Source organism: Molothrus ater, chromosome 3 (assembly GCF_012460135.2).
Source record: "Molothrus ater isolate BHLD 08-10-18 breed brown headed cowbird chromosome 3, BPBGC_Mater_1.1, whole genome shotgun sequence".
Lineage (NCBI taxonomy): Eukaryota > Metazoa > Chordata > Aves > Passeriformes > Icteridae > Molothrus > Molothrus ater.
The window spans coordinates 54,212,073-54,237,329 of NC_050480.2; the positions used below are offsets into that span (position 1 = coordinate 54,212,073).

The 25,257-nt window shown below is 40.5% G+C and overlaps 1 protein-coding gene across 1 annotated transcript in view; it reads right to left on the reverse strand.

Moving 5' to 3' along the window:
* Positions 1-14,582: 14,582 nt before the first annotated feature.
* SCAF8 (SR-related CTD associated factor 8) overlaps positions 14,583-25,257 on the reverse strand; it is a 152,648-nt gene continuing 141,973 nt past the window's right edge. Inside the window, exon 21 of the mRNA XM_036380432.2 lies at positions 14,583-14,659. The gene's annotated coding sequence lies outside the window, so the exon portion shown is untranslated. The remainder of the gene's footprint in view (positions 14,660-25,257) is intronic.

Here is a 25,257-nt window from a genome sequence, read left to right on the forward strand (position 1 = left end):
ACATCATTTAATCCTGCTCTCAGATCTCAGAAGGTAGGGAGAAAGCCAGACACATCCTGCAACAGTTAAAGCTATCACTTTGATCAGTATTTCACACCAGTAAATTATAAAGCCATGTCATCTGTTCAGACTCATGATGTCCTTGTTAGTTTCCAAACAATTCAGAAGAAACATCCAGTTCCTGCGTGCCTGCTCAAATATGCAGCCGCAGCAGGCAGCAGAGGCAGCCTTGCACACAGCCTTTTCTGGGCAGGCAAATGGGAAAACATCACTGTCCTACAACAACCACCTACAGTTTGGGTTTAGATTAATTTCACTTTAAAGGACTTAGATTTGAGAAACCATAGTTATAAAAGTGGTAAACACAAATGAAATAATAATAACTTGCTAAAAATCCAGCCTATGAAGGAAGAAGCTCCTGCCTTCAAATATCAGATTCAATACTACTGTTTTGCCTCTTTGATTACATTAACCTTCTCCAACATCAAATTAAAAGAATATTACTTAATCTGCCTAGAAGGGGTTGTTAAAACAGTTCAATTAACAAGCAGGTGTGGCAAGTCCAGCCAGATAACTGGACAAGACCATCTCTTGTAAATACAACTGGGAAGCCCTTCTCTGGGACAGCATTAGTTCACTAGACATAACATATTCTGCAAATCAAATATAACTCATCATTTACACTGTGTTCACTCACACTCATACTATAATTCATCTTAAATATCTCTAACTACAATAGTTCATGCAGTCTATCAAGAGGCATCTCAGGAGAAGTGTGATTCACAACTTCACAGGAACGCTGGGGGAAGGTTTTTACTATCACTTTGAATGTTGATAATTGTATTGCTACTGAGAATAACTTGCAGGAAGGCACTGCATAGTAATACTAGATGAGTTTTTTGTAATTAAAAAAGGGAGAGATTTCCTCTTCTGAGACCACCACAAATGTATGAACTTTCTGGATCTGTTCTAATCTTCAGGTTCTTGACACTATGTGCAGACTTACACTTGCTGTTAACACATCAACAAGCTGCTGTGGTCTATAAAAACAACCTGTTGGAAGATGATGTTTTGGCAATTTTCAAACTTCTTAAAGAAAAAATCTCTGTTAACCAAAAGCTTTGATTAAACTCTACTGGTTAAACCCTGTAACAAGTACAGAGTGATAGATCACAAAGCAAAAACATCACAAGAAACTGAAGCTTAAAAAAACCCCCAAAACCTCCACTACATCTTAGCACATTTCTGTGCTGTCCCTGCATCAGAGAAATGCTTTGCAGCCCTTCACACACCAGAACAATGGCTCCTGAAGTGACGGAAATGGCATTATCCAAGAATTTCAGCAACATTAGTAGTGCAGCGTTTCCTGAAACCGCTACAAGCAATAAACAACCATGGAGAAGTCAGCCTGAGATGCCATTTTGACTCCATCTGTGCAGCAATTAAATAGTGCTCAAGAGCCAGTATTCCCTCCTACTCAAGAGACAGCAGCTCTGACACACAATCCAAACCTTGCAGAAGCACTGCCTGGACACCCACCAGATGGCTCTTGTGTGCTGGGCACCTACAGCGACAGGCAAGAAGAGAGTGGGATTCACATTCTCTGATCAGAGCTAACTTAGTAAATTAACCAGTACTCCAAGTTCCTGCTGCAGTGAGTGGAATGACCCAGACATTTCAAAGACCAACTCACCCCCTTTTCAGTAAGTGTCAGACATAGCAGGGTGCTCATATTAACTGTTCTCCTCTTCCACTTGGAACATAGGCATGCCTCCTCTCTTGCCATGAAAATATGAGATACAATCTATTCTACATGGTTGTTTCAGGTTTGTTGTTTTTTAATTCAAATAACTCGTTGACATTTTCAACTGCTACTTTTTTTTCTGAAAATAAGCCTTTCCTCTTCAGTGACAAGCTGCACATCTTGCAGTAATTGAAAAAAGGACAGCACCAGATAAGTGCATCCTGTCTGACTTGAAATAAGTTTGCTACTTCCTTTTACAAGAAGATAAGAAACATCTGCATACAGGCATTACTACACAAAAGCTACCTTTCTGTAAGGAAAAGCCTAATTGAAAATTCAAATAGCTTCTATACCTCGTGGACATAACATGGTGTAGCAATTCAGGTAGGTATGTTACAACCTGAGCAATGACAGGGTGACATCAAGGTGTCCAAATTACATACAAGAGCTGTCTCTCATTCAGAGACAAATCTCAGTTACCTTTTTCTCACCAAATAATTATAAAACATAAACTACGCCGTATATTTGTTTTCTTCCCTGTGCTTCCTGTATTCTTTTTCTAGCTGTTTTTTCCCAAAACTTCTCCTCTTCCTATCTTCCATTATTCTCACACCAACATCACAAATTTTATATACTATACAACTACTGCAATACACCCCACTCCCCAACTACCTGCTCCTGCTCTGACTGCAGCCCAATAATGAGTCCCCAAAACCCATCCAGTTATCCATGTCAGGTCACACCCCACTTGCTTCACCTGGGTTGGATTTCTACTGCAGGGACTATTTTGAAGCTGGATGCTCAGGAACTTGAGCTGCAGGTGGGGTCAGATTCTGTCAAAGTGGAGCTGCTCTGTCACACATGCCCAGCCATCACACCTGCCTCGCTCCCCCACTCCCTCATCTCACTGCATCACTCTCACGGTTTGTGTGACCTGGCCCATAGGAGATGGACAACATTGCCTGCTACAGCTACCTGCTACGAATCTCCCAGACAAGGAGAGCTGAGGATGTCCTGGGTCCACACTTGTGAGACAGACAGATGGCCATGCTGCCATCCTGCAGATTTATCCTGCTTTCTCCCACTCACATCCCTGGGCTTCCAAGTTCCTCTGCCCACCTCAGCTAGTGGAACTTTCACTTCTGTTCTGTTTCTTTATTCCACCTGTGGCACCAAAACTAGATTGGAGCAGTCTTTGCACAGCTAGGTTTTCTTCCACTGTAACAGTTTATTAAAGAAAACAAAATGCAGCATGAATATAAACTAGTTATTATGGAGGTAGCACTGATGCTCTGAAATCAGACAATAAGTCAGTCTCAGTTTTCCTCTACAACAAAAAGTCATTTGTAGCTAGCTGCCTCCCTGCTTCAGAAAGTCTCCTAGGCTAAATGCACTCATGATACCCAAGTTGATGGGTGCCTGTCACCCTGAAAATAGAGAGGACAAGTACAAACATGTCCTAACCATCAGCTGAGAGGAGCAGAGGAACTCTGGAGGTGATGCTAACCATCATGCAAGTGTGTCATACAGAAGAACAGAGCAAGATGCTGCCTGCCTGCCCTGCGTGCATCCCTTGCACAAGACCCTTCTGCAACCATTTCAAAGATGTGAACTTGGAGAAGGCCACAGCCTTTTCTAAGGACATTAAGAGTAGCTCACTCAAAAGACAACTCTTCATGCATTTCGGCATTCCCCTTTCCAAAGAGAGTTATCTTCCCACCAGCCCAGCCCCTCCAACAGGCACCCCAGCAGATGCCAGCACCAGAGGGGCAAGGCTGGGAGGGAACCCTTTCCTGCAGGTGTTCCAATGGCTCCTGGCTGCTATCTGGTGACCCAGGCAGGCCCTGGCACGGGCTGCAGCTCCAAGAGGAACCCCACCCAGGACCAGTGCTGCTCCCTGACACAGCCAATACTGCACAGCCTGTCTCCAAACGCTTTTATTTATTGTCTTAACCAAAAAGGTCTGAATGCATTTTCCTGTGGAAACTCTACAGCAGCACAACATCCAAAAGCCACACACTCCTCCTCAAAAGTGCAAGGCGGGAGATTTGATTTGTAGAAGTCTGGTACAGAAATGTAAGCCCCATCATCCAAATAAACAGATAATGTGTTACAACTTCTTGTAACTTCATTCATTTACCATCTTCCTTTCTTTAGCCAACAATATCCCCACTGTGTATTTACACATTAAGTTGCTGATTTTAGGTGATAAGGTCCTCTGAACATGTGGCACATTCTTGATCTTTACCAGAAAAACAACAGCTCCATCCTGTATTTTTCACATTGGTGCAAAACAAAGTCCACATTTTTCTATTTGGCTGAAAAGCCTACCTTACAGTTAAGTCACAGAATAAAACATAATGACGACAGCAGATATGGAAAAAAAATTATGAGCTTTGAGAGTGGATCAAACAGTAAACAAAAATAAAATATTCTTTCATTTGTTAGAATGCTCAAATACAATAATTCTTTCATCAATATTGTTAGAACTTTTACAGAATTACTTTGTCCAGTAAGTTAAAAAGAAGACATAAGACACTTTGAAGAAATAAAAAAAGGAAGGACAAACCTCTTTGGAAAAAGAAACAAAAATGAAATGCAGAATATTCTTCCAGTATATAAAAGGCTTGTATAAAGACTTTGGATCAGCTGTTGGCCAGCCTCATCAAGAATACATGAGAAATAAATCAGCTTGATTTTCACTGAGGAAACTTTTGTATAGATGTCATGGAAAGCTTTCTAAGCATAAGTACAGCTAAGGCCAAGCTACTTTAGGGAGGTTACATATACAGACAAATTAACAAAAAATAGCAATGTGGGAGGAAAATTACCTCATTATCCCTTACAATGGTGCTAAAAGCCTCCAGTAACTCTCTGTGCCAAATTGAAACAAAAAAATGATTGTTGCAAGTGTCAGCAGGTTGGATTAATTTTTACATGAAATAGGCAAAAGCAATATTTTCCATATAAATAATGCACAGTTTAATGACTTTGAAACTTTTTAATATTGTATTTGCTTTAAAATAGCCTTCTCAGATTTAGACTACATTTTGGGAAAATCCACAGTATAAGTTTTCCATACATTCCTGGTAGAAGTGTTTGGAATGAACATCCGCTAGCTGACAGTACAGTTGTGCATTTATATATGAACTGATCTTCATGACAAAGACAGTTTTCTTAGGACATTTTGTTACTTCTTGCCAAAAACTAAGCTACCACTTCATAGTGTAACACTCACTCTTTTCTTTCCACAGTCTAGACAGAAGCAGTGACTCTGTAACTAAGGTTTCCAAATCCTTTCAGTTATAAAACCTCAGTATTAAAATCTCACAACGTTTTAACCAATGAAATGGTTCTGACCAGGACTGTTAATGACCCCAACCAATTGTTGCAGGGGCCAACACTCACCAGTACAATCAGATTGGCATCTCTGTCCCAGGAGGACAAATCTTCTTCAAAGTTGCCAAGGTCAGAGGGAGAAAGACCAAAAAAAAAAAAAAAAAAAAAAAAAAGCATGGTAAAATCCCCACTCACAGTGTTCAGCAATGCCAAGGCTTTGTCTAGGGAAATTATTATGGTTTTCTGCTATGGTAACTAGTTAAAAAATCAGGCTATTTGCTGCAGAATGCCACCTCCTACTGCCTGGCAAAGTACATCCAAACAATCACACAGGGCAAATTATCATAACAAACAGGAGTTTTCATTTACAAACCCAGAAGTGCTGTGCTGGTATCATTATCCCCAGCCAAAGGCAGGGGGAAAGCATGGAGAAGAGAGATGGGTGCATGGACAAGAGACTTTCTCCAGGCAGAATGATGGCCAAGGTGGGAACAGGGCTCAGCTCCCCTAAGCACTATTGCTGTACCTTCTCTTATAAGCTGCATAATTATTTCAGCAGGAAAGGATTTCATGGGGTGCATTGTCTGTCAAAACACATGCAGAAAAGCAGAAGCTGGTAAAGTACTATACATTGCTTATTTCATCACATTCTGCTTGGGAACTTGGAAGGGGACACAGTGGGCCAGGCTCACTGGTCCAGTTAGGAGAGCCAGCCTCCAGCACTGACCAACAGCAGCAGAAACAAGTTTTGGGGGAATTGCAGAAATACAGCAGTCATGAAACAGTCTCTATCAAAGACTGAAGTCTTTTTTTTTTTTTAACAAAAATACAGGAACTAACGTTTCTTTAGAAAGAAAAACAATTGGTCACACAAACTGTGTTATCCAGGAAATCAAGCTAGATTATCACAGTGATCATTTCTGGCCTCACAATACATTAATTCTTAAAATATTGTCATTCTCTCTGTTTTTCCCCATGAAGTCCAAGGAACTTAGGAAACCCACCCTTCATCTCCTGGATTTTACTATACATCTTTCTTTACTGATTCTACAGAAGTCTTGGAAATCAAATACCTTTCTATTTCCAACTTCTGGGAATAATCAAAACTTTGTTCAACACCATGGCTTTTATTCCAACACACATAAATAGCTTCTTGACTTGCACAAAACCTGAAACCACTTTAATCAATCAGCTATATATAGTCTGGATAAATACTGAGTCTGAGATACTGGGTATACAGCCAATCCTGTGCTATTTTCTAATACTTTGATCTAATTTCACATTATATTAAGAAGAAATGAAAAATATTCTGGTGAGGACAAATGCAACAGTAAAGAAATGACAGTGTGTAAAAGCTAGAGAATATGTACATTAGCTAAAAATTCAACTTGTTCCAAAAGCATTTCAAAAGACAGAAACACATATAGAGTTATCACAAAATAAGACACAAATGTCCATAAATTTGTTATTTTGTTACTCCCACAGGAACTCACTCTTGATTTTCCAGAAATCTACCACTATATAAAGTATATTTAATAGCATTAGTAGACAGCACTGCAGCCTCACTGCATGGGTAACACACTGCTCCATTTTCTACAGAATCATTATGGCACAGGTGATTTATGTCTGTGCAACAGAAAGGGCTATTCTGTAGAAATATCACAGGAAATGACACACAGGAAATAAACCAACACAGACATCTTACAATCATTTCCTAAGCTCTAGCACAGCAATCTGCTGAGCTCCTGAAACAACCCAGATGCTGCTGACGCAAGGAATGAACAAGCACCAAAAAGGCTTCCCTCTTCCCAGGCTTCTGGGTCCCAAGAGGAGAAAAGGATGAAGGAGGCAACAAGGTATGGAATAGTTGGTTATTTGTGACCTGGAAATATGCTTTATTGGGTACTAGCTGCTCAGTCCTGCCATGGTTCATCTATGGTGGGTATGGACAGATGGGGGAGGCCTGCAACGGCTGTGAAAACAAGAAAACTGAAGATTAATATATGGTGAAGACTCATGTAATGGCTGGGGAAAAGAAGGTCATATGGAGGCAAAGTTGCAGTGAGCCTCATGCCAAAGTTTTCTCTTCTTCCTCCCCCATAATAGAAAGCTTGTAAGAAAAATGAAACCAGACTTTAGCAGATCCTGCACTGATAGGACAAGGGCTATTTGTTCTGACCTAAAAGACAGATTCAGGCTAGATATAAGGAACAAATTTCCTGTGATGAGGGTGGTGAAACACTGCATTGCTCAGAGTGGTGGTAGATGCCCCATTCCTGGCAACATTCAAGGCCAAGCTTGGACAGAGCTCTGAGCAATTTGATCTAGTTGAGGATGTCCCTGCTCATTGCAGAAGGGTAGAGTTTTAGATCTCTAAAAGGTCTCTTTCAACCAAAACATTTCCATCATTCGGTGATTCTATGAACTAACCCTAGCACAATTCACATAACATCCTGTTAGCATGTGTTATTCTGCTAAGGCTCAAAAGCATCTGTTCCCTTCCCACGAGCTCCAACTGTGTCAGGTAATGGATAGAGTAAAAATTCAGTTCCTGTCCTCAACAGCACTTATTAATTCAGCTTACAGCAAGATATCAACAGATGCAAAGAAATAATTGTGTTTCAGTCAGGTTTGCCAATGTGCAACAGAAGACCACATCCTGGAAACCAAATGAACTCAGTAACATTTTAACATGAATTTTATTAAGGGAATGCTAAGACATACCTCATGAGGGTTTAAGTGAATGCACAGTATAGAAAACTGCTTTCCATCCAAGTAAATTTTACCAGTTAAAAATAGCAAGAAAATGAAAAAATATCTCAGCATACTATTTCATTATTATTCAATATTCTACTATTCCCACCCACCCTTAATGATACAGACTTTCAATGGAAAATTATATATATGAAAGTCACATATGCAGATCTCTTTACAGTATATTATAAAACATCTGACATTGGTGTCATAGGCTAAGAATCTATGAGGAATCCATAGAACATTATTTTCTATGGAAAATAGAGCAGAACTATTCTACATTAATTTGAATACACAGGGGTCTACACAAGCAGATTACATTGACTTTAAATGTAATTATTTCTTGTAATTCTTTTTTCTTATGCACTAATGGAATTAGCAGAGCTGTTTCAAGACTGCAATCAGGAGAACATCCATGTCATTCCATAACACTTTTTTTTACTCAGACAGATGTTTTCCTCCAGAGTTTTCATTATTCATAAATAATACCTGTTTTATGACCGTATAACTTAAGTCAAGATACTGTTAATTTTTTTTAAGTAAGTTAGTCTGCCAGTAAAAACGCCCTTTCCTGTACACCACTAAAACAAAAAAAAAGGAAGTTAGGAAGTTTTGAGAAAAATCAGTACAAAATTTGCTGTAATTACATGAAATTTCCCACTGCAAAAAAAAGCATGATTTTCTTAAGGTAACTGAAGAAAGATACACAATACTTATGCTATTGCCTACAAATCAAGGAATTGTAAAATATACAAATGCTGCATTAATGCCCAAACTACCTTAAAACACTGTGGGTGAAATCTTTGTCCTGTTAAAGCTGATGTCAAACTTCCCACTAACATCAATAGAATTTCACCCATTGTGCCAACTCAGAAAACAGAAAAGGCTTGGAGATAGAAAACTGAAATAATAATAAAGATTGCTTTAACCACTGTTTCTGATGTCTTTGACCATGCAATTTCTGCCACTCCCCCTGCTATGCCAACAAGCTGAAAGTTCAGTGCCTGGGTAGTTGATTTATCACTCCCTGTGACAAAGCTTTGGACATTGCCCTTCCCACTGATCATGCCCAGCAAAACACAACACAGGAGCTCTTGCACCAGTTGCATTTTAACAGTGCAGGAAAAGATCCACAGCATTAAAACTCAGTTTTGCAGTGACTCAGTCAAAAGCACTGCAGTTCCTAAAACTGGGGTGGCCTTGACGGTTTTTTGTTCGGTTGGTTGGGTTTTTTAAGGTTTGAGGTAAGTTCTTCAGTGATCAGTGTGCAAGGGATCTTGCAGGAGAGTGGGTGGCACCATTTGGCTCTGGTCCCAAGGAAAAGGGTGTTTTGCAACTATATTGTCACCTCTTCAGATATGCTGCGGAGGCTTCAAAGGAACAGCGCTTCTGGAAATCAAATGGCCTGATAAGTCCAACATGAGAAACATACCTAAAGGCCAAATATCTTGTATGAGATACTGGACTCCAGTGACAACTGTTATTTATAGACAAACTACCCACTCTGGGCAACCTAAACAGCAGCTGTATCCGTGTATGAAGAGCACAGCTTTCACCTAAGGCCTCAATGCATAAGTTGAGGCAACATTTACTGGCCCAGCCCACCTGAAAACCAACTTCTGTAACACTGTAGGAATATCTACCAGAGTAGTATCACTACAGGGAATTGCAGTGAATTCCAGTACTAGTGAATTATTATGCATTACATTTTTCTTTCTGAAAAATAAAAATATTTAAAACTGAGTTTATAAAAACTTCAAATTTGGTGCACCTGTTCTATTCAATTCAGTCAATAATTATTTTTCCATGCCAACAACAGGCAGGCAGAACAGTAATTAAAATTTCAGTTCACATAAATGCATGTAACATTTACACTGGATTAAGCACCAAGCTTGCTTGCAACGGCAAATACAAAGAGGCAATGTTTTCTTAAATGTTATTCTTTAGAGCAATGAAATCCCCCATAAATTTCTTTTTAATACTGTCCACAATGCTCTTATAAAACATCTAAACTTTGCAAGGCATAAGCATGCTAAGAAGAAATACTGACTCAGTTTTGAAGTGAAGATTCTCAATATCCACTACCCATGATTTTTTTTTTTCTGGATCTCCAGTTTCCAAGATAATTTTGCTATCCTATTTAATATTACCCTGTATTACACAGTCAATGATTTTGAAATGTCATTCTCCAATATGAAAGTATAACATGGTTTTCAAGAGACTACTCTATATGCAAATTCAGCTGGTGATTGCAGGGAATATTTGATGTTCATCATTTTAAGAAAAAAAAAAAAGAGACCTCTCTGATATATCAGGGTAGAAGACAATACACCAATAGATCACACTGTAGATCTCCCAGGACACAGGAATGGTGGAGCACAAATGAGAGTCCATCCTCAATCAGGGATGCACATCTCTGAGCAGACAAAGAGCAGCAGCCATGAGAACACTGAGCAAGAATGCCCACAGACTGCTGACGACAGAGCTAAGGCTCAGGTGGGACAACAAGCACCTATCCAGACTAACAGTGATCTCAGTAAAATGCCTCTCAGAGAAATTTAAACACAAATACTCCTTCTGCTGCTGTGCTCACACACAAGGCACCACTGCTTCTACTGAAGGCCTGGCCAATCAGGCCAGGAAAACCCTGGGGTAACTCTCTCTGTAAATCAGCTGCACTACCAACACACACCTTGCCCCATCACCTCGTGTTACAGAGGGGAGGATGGGCTCTCCAGAATGATGGATGAGCTACATCTCACTGCTGCAGAGTGAGAGCAGACACACTGCTAACTATGCCAGCAGGGTCACAGGTCAGCACCCTGTGTGATCCCCTGGGAAGTAGTGTTCCCTCTCCCATGGTAGCATGGTCCATGCACCACGGTCCCAACAGCTCCACAGGGAAAAGGTGACACTTTGATCCTTTCATCCCAGCACTCTGTCAGAGGTGCCAGCTCAAAGAGGTGTCAAACTGAACACACATAACAGGGAGAGCTGCCCTGTGGATGGAGGGCAGCTTCCTTAAACTTTGTCAGGCATGCCTAATTTCTTAGTGGCATCTTTAGTAAGGCTGGTGATCCTTGCTGATGGTGTAGACCAGCCCAGCTGTGGAGATGCATGGGCATGTGCAGGCCATGGTTGTGACAGAGAACACCAGGGAAACAGGGAAAGCAATGTACAAGTAGCAAAAAAGAGTAGGCAGTAACTACAGAGAGCTAGCTTTGGAGACAGTAATATTATTGTACTTTGAAGACTTTAGGGCCTATATTTCTTATGAGATAATATTGCAAAAAAATGCATACACCAGAATGATTTTCTTAGGAAATCAGTTTCTTAGTAAATTACTAAGTTTATCCATTATTTATGTCTGTCAATAAGAAATTGTTTCCTGGATACAGAGCTTAACAGCAATCCACAAGACTTCCATCAGTACACAAAAGTTTTCTTCTGCTTCCTCAGACTGTTTTGAAACACTTCCTCTTGTATATTACACACACAGGGGTTTGCCCAAATAGCCACAAAGTTTCTTTCTGCAATGTCCCTATTCCATTTTTGTACGAAGACTGAATGGACACTGCTGGTACCAACATTACATATTACTGGAAGTGTTTTTAAGATTACTCCATTCCATAGTTTTCATCAAAACACTGATGGGTCTTCTTTTCACATTTGATTTGCTTCCTGATTATTCTATCACAAACTTGGTGGAGTTTTTTCCCTCCTCACTCCAGAAACCTGTTTGGCATTTTCTCCTTCAACCAATGAGTAACACTTTCACTTGCAGAGGAGGTAAATAACCAGGCCTTGCTTTAATTACATTAACCTGGGAACAATTTGTTGCAAAATCTACAGATGGGGACCTTCCCGTTTCCAGGCATTCTCCAGGCTAGTAAATCAGTGCAAGGCCTTTGCAGGGTTATCAATGCCTTCCTCATGAGATTAAGCTTTAATCCAGCACTATTGCCCAAACATACTTTGCTGGAATACTTCAAGAGGTCTAAGCAGTTACTGACACTAACAGAGCCTGCACAACTCTGCCTGCATGGGTGGCTGCTGTAACAAAATTCAGCTACAAAAATGCAGGAACAATCAAACCTGTTACTGCAATTCATAGAGTAATTTCAGGTTGAAAAGCTGAACAGATGGCATTTGTGAGCTTTATTCAATATCTCTGACTTTTTAATTAGATTCCTGTTCGTGTCAGTCTGCTGGTTTACAGCAGGAGACCCCAGATTTCAAAGTAACCTTAGGAATCCCATTGCTCTGTCTGATAGAAACCACTATGCCAGGAAACTGCTGCAGGCACAGCTCCTGCTGCTTCCACCACAGGAACTCATCAGCAGGTAATTAAAAGAACCAAATTAAAGGGATGGTCCAAAAATGCAGCTACGCCTTAGCCAAAATGCAAAGTAGAGCTTTAATGCACCACACTGCTTTATAATTTTAGGATGCTTTCGGTGTGTTTATCATTAGGAACCTGTATGCTGTAATTTTCTCCTCCATGCCTTCACGTGGTTCGCAAATTCACCTTCTGCCCCTGACAAGCTCACGCTGGGTTGTCACTGCTTTTTGGAGAGCTGCATGTGGGCAAAATGAAACAAAACATACTGACTGCTAAAAAGGTTAAGAACTTGCAAGGGAATAAACAGGGCATCCCTCCCAAAGCACTGAAACATGGCAAAAAGCACCAAAGGTTGTGAGAACAGACACTCCAACAGACAGTAGTGTCCTCAAATTTTAGAATAAGCTTCAGTACTTCTTTTTATCAACACAGATCAAAGAAAACCAATCAAACAAACAAGAAACACCCCAAAAAACCCCCACAAGCCCCCAACAGATTGACTAATACAGCAAATTAGGACTTTTATGAGCACTGCAGTGCATAAAATCTCAGTGATGCTTTTAACCTATAGCAATAAAGAGTGGCACAACACACTGGAATAATAAGTCTAATTGTATCAATCAATGGCACAGTTTCACAGCTGTCCTTTTATCTAAATCAATAAGAAGTTGACTATTTTTGAGTTGTTTCTTTGTATTATTTACTTTTTTGAGGAGGGAAACTCCAGAATTCAGAAGACCCTCTAGACCTGTTGTAATCATGCTCAGCAGAACACTGACCACACCTCCAAATCCATTTTAATTTTATAATACATCCTGAAAGTATATGCTAGTATTAAACATAGCCTGTTTTAGAGAAGGATGGGCCAAATACTCCATTAGTCAAACAACAGCATATGCAGAGTTTGTGCAGATTTACTTCTGTGGCAGCAGTGTCCTAAATCCCTTGCATGTGACAAAACTCTAAGTTTTTACAAAATGTAGCAATTCTCCATTATGTACTGATTTTAAAAGAGACAAGTGGGTTACAAAGTAAACTGAGCACACAGGTATTAATTTTTAAGTGTTTGAATAATATATAACAATTGGGTCTAATCATCACCTGCCTGGTATGTGTCCATCAAGGAGGGAAAAACCCTGTAACTCCACAACAAATTCCCCTTGTTTATTCAGCATAATTTTGTCCCAAAATATTTTGTCAGGAAAGAAAAAGAATTCTGTCCTAGCATCAAATGAGAACGAATCCCTCTGGAACTGCATCCCTTGCCAGTGGATGTGATTGCATAGGACAAACTCCTGGGGAATGAGAATGAACAGGATGTGTTGAGGTCTAACCATTTTCCTTCCCTGTGATGTCCAAACTGCCCAGAGGCCCAAAGTTCCTAAAAGGCAGCTTTGTCAGGGTTGTGCAGTGGATTCCTGATACAAAGTCCAAACAAAGTCTGGATTTTGTGATAACTAGTAGCATACACGGTGTAGTAGATACCATGGTATTGACAACAATGTCAAGTTTCTTCTGTTAGTAGCAGCAAACAATGCTGAAGCAATTAAAAATAATGAAAAGTTGAATAAACACTCTCATCACCTGTTTACAAAACATCATGATTAAGTCTTTTAAAATCTCTAAAGCAACTCTAAACAATTATCTCAGATGACAAAACTAAAAAGGATGGCAGAAACTTGCCCTATCATAAGTTCAGTTGCAACAGGTCTTTCAAACCCTCAACCAAAGCACCTCTCTGTCTCTCTCTTGTGCCATTCACAACATTTCTAACTACAGCAGAAAGACATCTGATGGTCTCTGGAATTAAACTGCAATGCCACTCTTTCCTTTAGGTGAGACATCAGGAGTAGGGCTCTCTTTGCTGATAATTTTCTGTCTAATTCTGGAACAATGCACTCTACACCAGATACTGCTCATCCATTCCCTCTCCTTTGATAAATTTACCACATCATAATACTCTTGTGAGCTAAGCAGAAAAAAGCCTAAACCCCACCCTTTCCCTGCTAAGTATAGAAAACTGTATCTCTGCTGTTTACAATTTGGAGGCTTGTCTGGACTGAAGTTTTGTAAATACAATCTATTTTGAAGTCACAAGCATTAATATTTGGATTAATGCCTTGAAAGAAACAGTTCACATAGCCTACATTTCTCCCTGTGCTGATGCTCTCTATTGGTTGATTCTAAAGCCTCAAAAACACCCACCCAATATGAAACATTAAGATCCATGGACTAAAGCAAATTTTAACCTGGTTCTATCTGGCTCCATGCCTATAATGTTTCATAATGCAATTTACCCACTCAGAAATACACAAATCAACAAAAAACCCAAACAAACCTTGCATAACTTATTTGCTCTCTAAATGTCTTGTTTCCTCTGCATCATGAGTCAAAGCACAGAGAGGGGCTGAGGTGTCCTTGTGGCTTCACAAGCTGAAGAACTTCTTGCTGGAAGTCCCTATGTTCGTAGCACTGGCAATCTGAAAAACAAAAATTGTTTTGTTAACACTTGTATCCCTAGATACAGAAAATAGAAATAAGGTTTGTTCTGAACCACTGCCAACTACATCATTAACCTCTACTATGAACAAGCCAACAGCTCTCATGCAAAAAAAAAATCTAGAAACATCACTCAATTCATACCTCCCTTACACATTCTGCACGACTGCTCACAGCCAAAAACTTCTTTCTGTGTACAAATGGAAAATAGAAACCAGTAAAACAACACATTACAACCACCTGCTTCAAGAAAAGCAAGTGTTAAGTGGCCCAAGTTTCCATCTAGGAAACACTCAACCTGGAAACAGGTCAGCACAACAGGCTTGAAACAGGTCAGCACTATCACAGTCCCTTTTCTACACTGGTGGCCCTAACCACTAACTATGCCTGTACCACAACAGTATTGCCTGTTTCCATGTGTTCATATTTAAAGCTTCTATCAAATCCCAGCCAGGACCTCTACAAAATATCTGTATGTCAGGTACAAAAATTTCCCATGGAAGCCCTCTTGCACCAACCAAGCCAGGCTTTGAAAAGCTAGCCACTGCTTTTGAGGAGACTGATGTGGAGCAATCAGCTGCTCCTTTGCCCACGTCACCTGAAAATGTTAAAACAGACACCAGCCATCCTCAATGTATGTGCATTGAACAAGCAGAGTGACTAACTGAGCTCACAAAAGCTGGCAAGGAGAACTTCATGCTCTACAAAGCCTGTCATTTTCATTCTGCAAAATGTCAGACTGTATTATAATGTTTTCTCTGATGTTCAGATTGGCACAGCTGATCCTAAACAGCTTCTTCACAGCACAAAGCACCTTGTCATAAAAATATCCTGATATCTACAATGGTTAAGCTGACATAAAACATAATTAAAATTAACACAAGAATTTTATCATACTCATGCTTCCAAAGGCAGTGGAATTAGAGCAAAGTCCTAAACTGACTTCACTGAAAATAAAGGCTGTTCCATTAAAATAAAACGCAAACAAAATAGCAAATAATACAAGCTGCAAAACCACCACACAAAATGGACGAATTAACAGTGAGCCAGCGAAGTAAAAAGCAGCATCAGGCTGCAAGTTACACCCAAGAGGAAATGCACGTATATAAAATGTAACTAATAAAATGCAACTAAATTCTTAGTTGTTACACAAAAAACCAAAGTTGTTACACAAAATTTGTTAAACTCCAAATACACAGACCTGCTTTGCTGGTGGGGAAAGGTGTATCTATCTACACAGAACATTTAGAGCTCAGACCACCAAAGCCCTCCTAATCATGGCTGTAAGAGACACAGAGCCAAGAGCTGCAGGACAAGGCTGCAAGTGCCGTGATTATGGCATTCAGATAACACTGCCATGATCCACGTGTCACAGATACTGTCCTTCCCAAAGTTCATAGCACTGCTACTGTGCCCAACCTTTATTTTTTGTCACATTTCCTTTTGCTACACAATGGCACAGCATGGCTCCACTCCTCAAAGCCACACAGGGCTTCCTTCACCATGGGGTTCAGTTCCTGAACACCAGCAGCTAAGACTCAAAACCCGGGGCAATTGCTCTCATCTGCAAAACCCCTGAACTGAAAAGTGCCCTTTTTCTTCCCATGTTTCAGCTCACTGAAGAGTGCTGCTCAAGCATTTTCCTTTCCAGCTGGAACCACATTTCCAGCTCTTCACAGACATGGCTTCTTTACTAATAGTTTGATGGGCACGGAGTGACACCCAGTACAGAGCTAAATGTAAGATCTGTCAGGAGATATGTGTAATTTCAACAATGCAGTGTTATACTCTGCCCTTATGGGCAAACCTGACCCTCCTGGATTTTTGCTGGCCCATACCTATAAGGGAATGCAGCTAGCTGTTAGCTAATACAGCCAGGGTGATCTCACAGTACTCAGTCATCACAGATTTGTAAATGTCCACCTAAAACATTTCTACCTGCATTGGAACAAGAACACAACATTTATAGCAGGCAGATGGTATGCTATTTTGATACAAAAGAACTGATTTATGGCAAAGTATCACAGGAGTCCCTCCTTACCTGTCAGGTCTTACTTGAACACTTACTGAGGATGATGCCCTGCTCTGTTTGAAGAAAACTTCCTGGCCAGGGTAGAGGGCCAAGTTTTTTGAAGTGCTTCCAGCCCTCCCAGTAAGCAACCTCTTGGGGAGGTCACAGTGCTCCCCCGCAAGCAGTCCATCAAATATTGAAGGAAGTTTGCCGTCGTGAATACAAACTTCCCAGCAATGCTCTGCCAGATCTGCAATACCCATCTCTCTGGATCTGCACAATCTTGAATAATAAGGCTTAACATAAGAAAAATCTATAGGGTAGAATATTGCTCCATACATACAGTCTTTACACATTAAGGTATCTTTTTCTAGCAGGCTAGGAGGAAATGGGCATTTCATACCAGCTTACAACACTCCTCTCTTTTTCCTTTCCCCAAAATGTCTTTAATACCAACCCTTCCCATTAAACTTCTACCAAGGGCAAAGCACTTCTGAAGGAATCAATCTACAAAAAAAAAACTTCCATGTGTCAAAAAAAAAGATAAAGTAGTAGTCAAAAAAGAAAGAACTGCTGTACTAAAGTAATAGTCACAGAAACCTCACACGTCCTAGACTGAGATTTTTGCCTCCTGCCAACAAACAAGGACAAAAATCCCATACACTAAGCATGGCATATACAACACCCTAGGCTCTGTCATTTAGTTAAGGACAGACAGGTAGGCATAGCTGTGAAAGTCTTAACAGCATAGATTAGGCAGTATGTGCTATGGTAACAACCTTGGTTTGTCATTCATCTAGTACTCACATTTTCATTTTCCTGTTGAACGGGAGGGCACACAAAAATAAACACCAGCAAATGGCTAGCAGGCATGGCACTGAAGCAAAGTCCTTAGTACAAAGCTACCATGGGCCCTTCCAGCTCTTCTGTAAACAAAGAGTGAATTACATTATACACACAATAGCAACACTTAAAGTCACAGATGTAGTTCCTCAACCGTGACCTGGGAAGGGCTGTACAAACTCAGGGCAGGTGCTGTCTGCACAAGCAGGGAGCAAACACTGACTGATGGGTTTTTTTGGATTTTTTTTGCTGGGTTGCCAGGCACAGTCATTAAAAACTATAGCCTCTGGTTAAAGCCAGTGTACAATGATGAGGCGCTGAGCAATTCAGGAAGACAAACTCTACAGACACCTCCATCCCCCTGAGCTGCAGTACACGTGTGTCAAAAGAGAGGTATGAGCTGCTACTGAACCTCAACAGGTCTGGCAAGAAGGGAGCAGAGAAGTGACGCTTATTATCCATGTGGCTCCCCCAGGGTTAGCCACAGATCACTCAACCCGAGAGAACTGGTAGATAAACCAAGTACAGCACAGCACCCTCCTATAAAATGCACTGCAAACAACTCTACAAGATATACAGCCAGACCTTGCCCTGTCAATTGCCAGAGAGAGATTTTAACTTCATCTGTGACATCTATATTCAACCAAACACCAGTGAATAGCTTGTGGCAGCTGTTGCAGCTTTCTGCAGCCGTCCATCAGCTTGCTTCACATGGTTTTCTTAGCCATCCCTCCCCTTTCCCCTAGAGAAATTTGGGGATAGCCTGCTGGAAAGCTACTCCTGCTTACAGAAAACAAACAAAAATCCTGCAACTTTTCCAGCCCCACTGAACAACTCTAAATGCACCACGTGTCATACTGGACATGACAGAGGACATTCACACATTCAGCATAGAATCAGCTCCTGAGTGCTCAGGCTGCCCAGTGACACACTGAGCTTCAGCTCTGCTCTGGGGCAGCAAATCCTCCAGTCCTTGGGAAGGGACCATTGGCTGAGCACATCCATTCAGCCTGCCCACAAAGGCAGGGCAGTGCCACAGCATGCTGCTCTGCCCAGAAGGCAGAAGCTGTCTGCACCAGGAAAGCTGGACTTCACTTCCCAGTGCCTGGGTGTCTGTTTCAGGAAATCTCCCCTTCCCGAGCCAAGTTTCAGGATCTATCCTAACTGCTCTGTCAGATGCAGAGCAGAGCCAAGCAGATATGTATGTCTGGGATGATCCAAAGCACTTATTTCCCTACCGTTCTTGCTAATTTCAAAATGTATTCCTGAAAGCACTTGAATTTTTTTTCTGATTTTTGTTGATGATTTCCACTTCAGAGGCAACATACAAACAAAAGTTCTGACCTTTTTCCTAACCTTTGACTGATCATATGGGAAAAAGGAACATCTTGTTAACACTACTTTCCCTTAATATACTGATTCTACACAAAACTAATGATCATCCTCTAAATCCTCTCTCTACTCAGCAGTTTAATTAGAAAGATGATCATTGATTAATGCACTTGAGTTACCTGAAGAAGGTGTGACTGAACACAGATCACTCAACCCGAGAGAACTGTAGAATAATTAGTTCTGCATAAAACTGCTTTCCTCTTTATTCAACTTCAAAAGGAGGAGCAAAACCCCACAACACAACAAGCTTTCAGTCTTAAACTTCTGAGATAATTTTTATTTTACGTTATTCTTTAGGAAGTCTCACATTTTCTTGCCTTGAATTTCATAGTCATCTACTTTCTTGGGTTTTTTAATTATTTTAATTTTACAAAATAAGCACAGCAAGCCTGGAGGTTCAATATGCATTTGCAAAGCTCTGCCCAAGACCTGCAGTCTTGAATTAGTTGGCTCAGGCAAGGAAGTAGGAATGACACTGATACTAGACAGGAATGTGCACAGCATTAAGTGCATACCACAACTGAAACCAGGTATACTTCCAGCCAGCCAGTGGTTTCAGTGTCCCCACCTAGGAAGACAGTCAAAGAGAAAACCTTATTTGAAGGTCTCCTCACGCTTTTTAAGATCTTACTAAAACTCCTCCAGCACAAGCTGGTCTACAGCCTGATTATGAGACTTTTAGCCCTGAAAAGCAGGTAAGCCTTCCTTGACTGTAGCTCTGCACCATAACCCGTGCTGCCCTTGATCTGGGAAAGCTCATGCGCTTCATCTGCCCTTGGAGCCACAATTCTGTCTGCAGGTGTTCTGAACAGCCTCAAGGACTGGCTAACTTTTCTCTTTCCATGAAAATCCTCTCCTCGTCTCTACACATGAACAGAAATCATTCCCATATCATGACCTTCTCCTTGCCCACTGCCCACTGTGACCAAGGTAGACACCATTTCCTTTTCACAGGTTGAGTGACAAAAGCCCCAGGTGATTTCAAGCAAATAATCCTCCTGCTGCTCTCCTTTTGCTCAGGAAGGTCTCCCGAAAAGTGGCAGGTAGAGTTGGTGACTCAGCTTTAGGAGCAGCCTAATCCTTCTCCTGGTCACCAGAAAGTGACACTGGGAAGGCAGACATGGGGCAGACCAGAAAACCAGGCTAAGCAGAAAGGAAAGAACAGAGCTTTCCCTTCCGTGTCCTAAATTATATGCTTCATATCATCTCTTCGTCTATGCATGCTTCTTCTCATACTTGGCATTATTTATCCACTTTCAAAGCACAAGTTACCACACAGGATACAACACAGCCCCACAGATTCCTGGAACAGGGATAGAAAGGATTTTTCAATTGGCCTCTGTCAACTTAATACATAATCAATACATGGCTCCAAGCAAGAAAGCTGATACTGCATTTTAAGATTTGCATTTAAAGTTTACATTTTTAAGAAAGCTGATGCATGCCATTTTAAAAGCATCCAGAAGCAATCCACTGTGATTCCCTCCCCTTCTGCCATTATCCCTGGTGGTGGAAAAGTTTTTTCTTAAATTGTTTATTTCAAAGTTATTTCATCATCAGCTATGGAGAAAAGAAAATAAGCCTGTGTTATTGCAAAGGACTAGGAGCAGTAACTAAATCTTACTGAGGCTTCTGATGGTTTTGCCAACACCCATAGATCACTTCAATGATACAGTTTTGAAAACAGGATGGCCAAAAGGGAAAGGACAGAGAAATTGAGAATTGAGCCTGATCTATGTGAGATCCATCACAAACCACATCTTTCTAGTGGTAAAGGGATTAGAGCTGCATAGAGCACAAGCAACAGATGCATAAACCCCATCACCAGCTTGGGACTCTCCATTTCAAAACATTTTTGCAGAGAGGCAACTTAAGAAAAATAAACATTCCTAGCCAGGCAGAGATCAGTCATAAACCTTTGCTGAAAGGGAGATGAACTCTCTTATTGTTATTTAAAGCAACACTATAAATCAGGCCAGATCTATATAAAGCAGCACTATGGGCTTAAAGCAACAGTGGCATTATTCTGTCAGAGCTCAGGCTGAACACCTCAGGAAAGACACAATATGTGGTAATGTTCGGGGCCAAAAAAGAAAAAAAAGCTAAAAAAACACCAACTAACCCAAAGCAAAAAATAACAAAACCTACAAACAAACAAACGCCATCCCTCCCACCAGCCTGCCCCCCTCCCAAAAGAAACCCTTCAAAAGAACTGAAAACTGAAAAAAGCTGAGAATTTCTGTGAAATTCTCCATGAGGCTAACAAAAACCAGCAAAAAGTTGCATATAGAGAAAGGCAAGTCTCATATTTTCAGTAAAGCTACCAACATTATCAACAGCTCATTTCTCACATGTGGTGATAGATACCATATTTAAAAATTAGATACCTACATTTTACAGATCACATGCAGGAAGATATGCTTCAGAAAATACTCTCTTAGATTTTCCCAAGTATTTTATTTTCCCTCTTCCAGAACAGTCGTCTGGTATAAATTTTTGGACCTTACATCATGCACAAGAAAATAGCCTACTATTTTAATTCTGCATTTACATCAGAACATTCATAATTGATTAAAAGCAACAGAAATTGTGGGGAGAAAACAGCTTCAAAGTATTAGCTTGAAATAGAGACCAAAATTCAGTCTCTTTTGTTTAAATGTTTTGAAAAAATTCGGCACATCAAGACAAACATACAGCAAAACACTGGAGCTCTTCCTTCTCACCTCAGCACCCAAACTCCCTGAGTCACCCACCATTAATTCCATCTGACAGGCAGACAAACCCATAATTTGTCACATTGATTAACTCTTAAGATTTTATAACACAGGGTCTTGAACTGCTTAATTGTTTTAGTTCACAAAGGGGTTCCAACAATCCTTACATTTTTCTTCCAAACAGACTGAAGTTGACACAGATGACAACGTTTCCGCTCGCACAAGTTTTAATTAGTGGCATTTTTGTTGGGAGCGTGCTTTGAGATGGGCAGTCAGTGTGTTAAGGGACAATCTTTACACACTATCCTAATAATCTCAAGAAGCTGAAAATGCTGAATAGCGTCTCACGAATACTGCAAGGACATCCAGGGCAACACGCACCTTTGGGTGTGAAATGTGAATGCATGTTTGAAGGGTGGTAAAATATTGTTCTTTATCAGGGTTAGCACAGCAAATTAGCAGAAAGATCATAAGAACAACCTATTTATTTATACTCTGCAAACAATTAGCTATTTGCTGCAATACTGATCTTCTTGGCCTGCTAACTTGGCCAGCCCTAGAGGCTGGCAAGAGCTTCCCTCTTCCTTTCCACCTTACTTGAGCAAATATAAATGTTCTCTTTCAGAAAAGCTCCTAGTGCCTCTCGGGGATCATGACTGAGAAGGCAAAGACCTAAAGCACTTCTCACTAGGAGGAGTATTTTGTGTTTTCTGAGCAAGATGAATATTTTAAAAGGGCTTGAGATAGGGAGAAGGAAGAGTTGCCAATGTGCTTATAAATGTGAAAGAACAAGAAAATGGGAGGAGGTAACCCAAACTCTATGAAGCCTTTAGACTCTGGCTGGAACAATGCTGATATATCAGCAGCAACTTCATTCCCACCCTGCAGAATAACTAAGACATGATCTTAGTTTTGCCATCACCCTCAAGTCACCAACCTGCATTATCCTGATTTCTTAAACAGCTTGAAGATGTCACGCATTAGATTCTTGTTTTTGTTGGTTTATTGCAACCTTCATAAAATTTCCCAGTAGTATTTTTATGTTTAGCTGTTTTTAAACAAAGCAGAGAGATTCATTCCCTCTGTGGAAGTCATGATCCAACACTTGCTCCTTTAGACTAACAAAGAATTATCAATACAATCCTATAGAGTCTCCTGCAATCTGGGAGAAAAAAAATGTAGAAGACAAAAGTTCTTTTTTGAACCTTGTTCCCAAATGTTGGGACATCACACCTCTCAACCCCAACACTCCTGAGGGTAGTATAAGGACTAAAGTATAAATTCTACTCTCAGCTTTACTGGAATTAACTGCATGAGTGATGACTAGCAAAAAAGTAGTATTTTTTCAATTATTGCCTCAAGTATGCCTTGGCATAAAGCTTTAATCAATTTGGAAGACTACTAAACACCCAGATACCACTTCCTCCAACAAAGCAGAGGCAGCAAGGATCATGGACCTACCCAGCTGGATGTTCAGTACCACCCATCATCATCATCACCCCAGGCACAAACAGAGGCTGGTGAGGCAGAAGCCCATTTTCCATTTTATAAAGTGGGAGTATTCAGTGATTGTATCAGCAAAGCTCTAAGCTCTTGTGAGCACGTGCAGATAATTTTCACCAACTCTGGCAGGCTGGTAGATCTGTATTAATTTCCATCAGATTGCAAAAAGCACCCTGACTCCCCCCTCTACTCCCTGAAGGTATAACAATGCTTTGAAGGAATGACTGGCTAAATAAAGTTGACAAATCTCTCTAAATTTCTGTAATGCATTCTTTTAAAAACAGTTGGAGTTCTTTTGGTGAAAATCTTTCCAAGAGGTTTCTGCCTGAAGCAGAAAAAACACTCTGGAAATTTTTTGTCTGAATGACTGAAGGCTGGCCAGAAGTAAACACAGGTGAAAATATGATATTAGAATATGGGAGGTGTGCTTAAGGGTGCTCCTGCTACCTGTATCTACCATCTTTTATATCTAATACTGTGTAATACAGTTGGAAGTGAAAAGACATTAAAACAGCTTTAAAACCCTAATGGCCTGCCCTTTCTGTTGTTGTTCCTTCAGTATTTTAAACAGGGGAAGACTGGATTACTGTAGTTTTAAGTTTTAGCTGTACAAAGTATGAAACCTCCAGATTCTGTGCTGAAAATCCCTCTCTTGGGATCTGAGGCCAGGAAGGGACCACCTGGTTCAGCCAGTGCTGCTACAAGCAGCCAGGCACTGCAGACATCTGGTCACATAATCCATCAGTCCACATCATGACTCACAAAACACTTCATGAGATCTGGACGAAACCTGCAGCCTTCAGAAGGGAACCAAGGCCAGAGACACAAAGCACACGAGAGAGTGAGACTGAAGACCTCAAAAAGATCCCATCACAATGTGAGATCTTCCGTACTAAAGGACACAGCTCTATTGCCAACCCCCATCATCCATGGAGCAAAGGCAGACAAAAAATTAACCTGCTAACTCCTAGAAAGGAATTTTGAACCAAATTATATACAACTCACATCATAAATCATAGAGGTCCTTTGCCAACCAACCACATCCCTCTGGGTTTTCCTAAATCAGTGCACCCTACACCACCCCTGGGCATAACAGAGTCACATCCAAAAGATGGCATTGAGCAAAATCCCCTCTGGATACAACCCTCTCCACCATGCACATGGAGAGCTGGAAGACTAAGCTCCTAATTTAGGCACCTCAGTAGACTGCTTGCCTGAGGTAAAATATTTCTGAACCCCTGTACTTCTTTCTGAGCAACAAAAAAAGGAGAAAAAAAACAAAGAGGAAGAAACTGGTTTTAGTAATGAAAATGTAATTTGAGAGGCTGATACCCTGTTAAAAACTTAGAGTTATAATGAATTCCAGGATTCATTCAAGTACTCCATTCTTAAAAAACACTATAATGAAAGGCTTACATATGAAATTTAGTAGTAATAACTTTGGGGTCAAATCCATAATGATTTGTTTGGCAAGGCTTTCACTGACGACACTTAAATGTGATTTCAATGGGTGTTCTGCCCGAGAAAGGGCTTTGAGCTTGGCCCACACTGTATATTTAAGTCACCTCAGCCCCAGCATTATACAGCGCCAACCAGATACAAACCCCAGCATTATTTAAGCCATTTGCACACCAGAGTCTCCAACTGCAGGGTGCAAAAGCCAGCAGGAAGCATTGGTCATTCCTTTAGCAGCAAACAAAAATGCAATCTTTTTTACTTGGCTTTCTTATGATATCATTTAGCTTCTATAATAGCAGTTGCTTTTTTTAAAATGTGGATTTGCACAGTATTCAATTTGCCAGTTTCCACATATAGATGTAAATTTACTGAAATAGCTGTTCACAAAATCCAAAGCCCAAGGGTGGAGTCCTAAAAATAAATATATGTAGTTTAAATTCTTTTATATCCATACATGATAAGAAATCTGGTACTATTCTGGTGAGCCATAAAAGGGGAAGAATGGTAAAACCACAAACAGGAAAACAGAAAATAAAGCTCCTTATCTTTTGCTCTACCCTTTCAAAATTGCATGGATACTGCAATGCAAACATTTGGCTAAATGTTTCAAATGTTGGTTTTTCAAAGTATTTAACCATATAAACTACCCTTTTGTTTC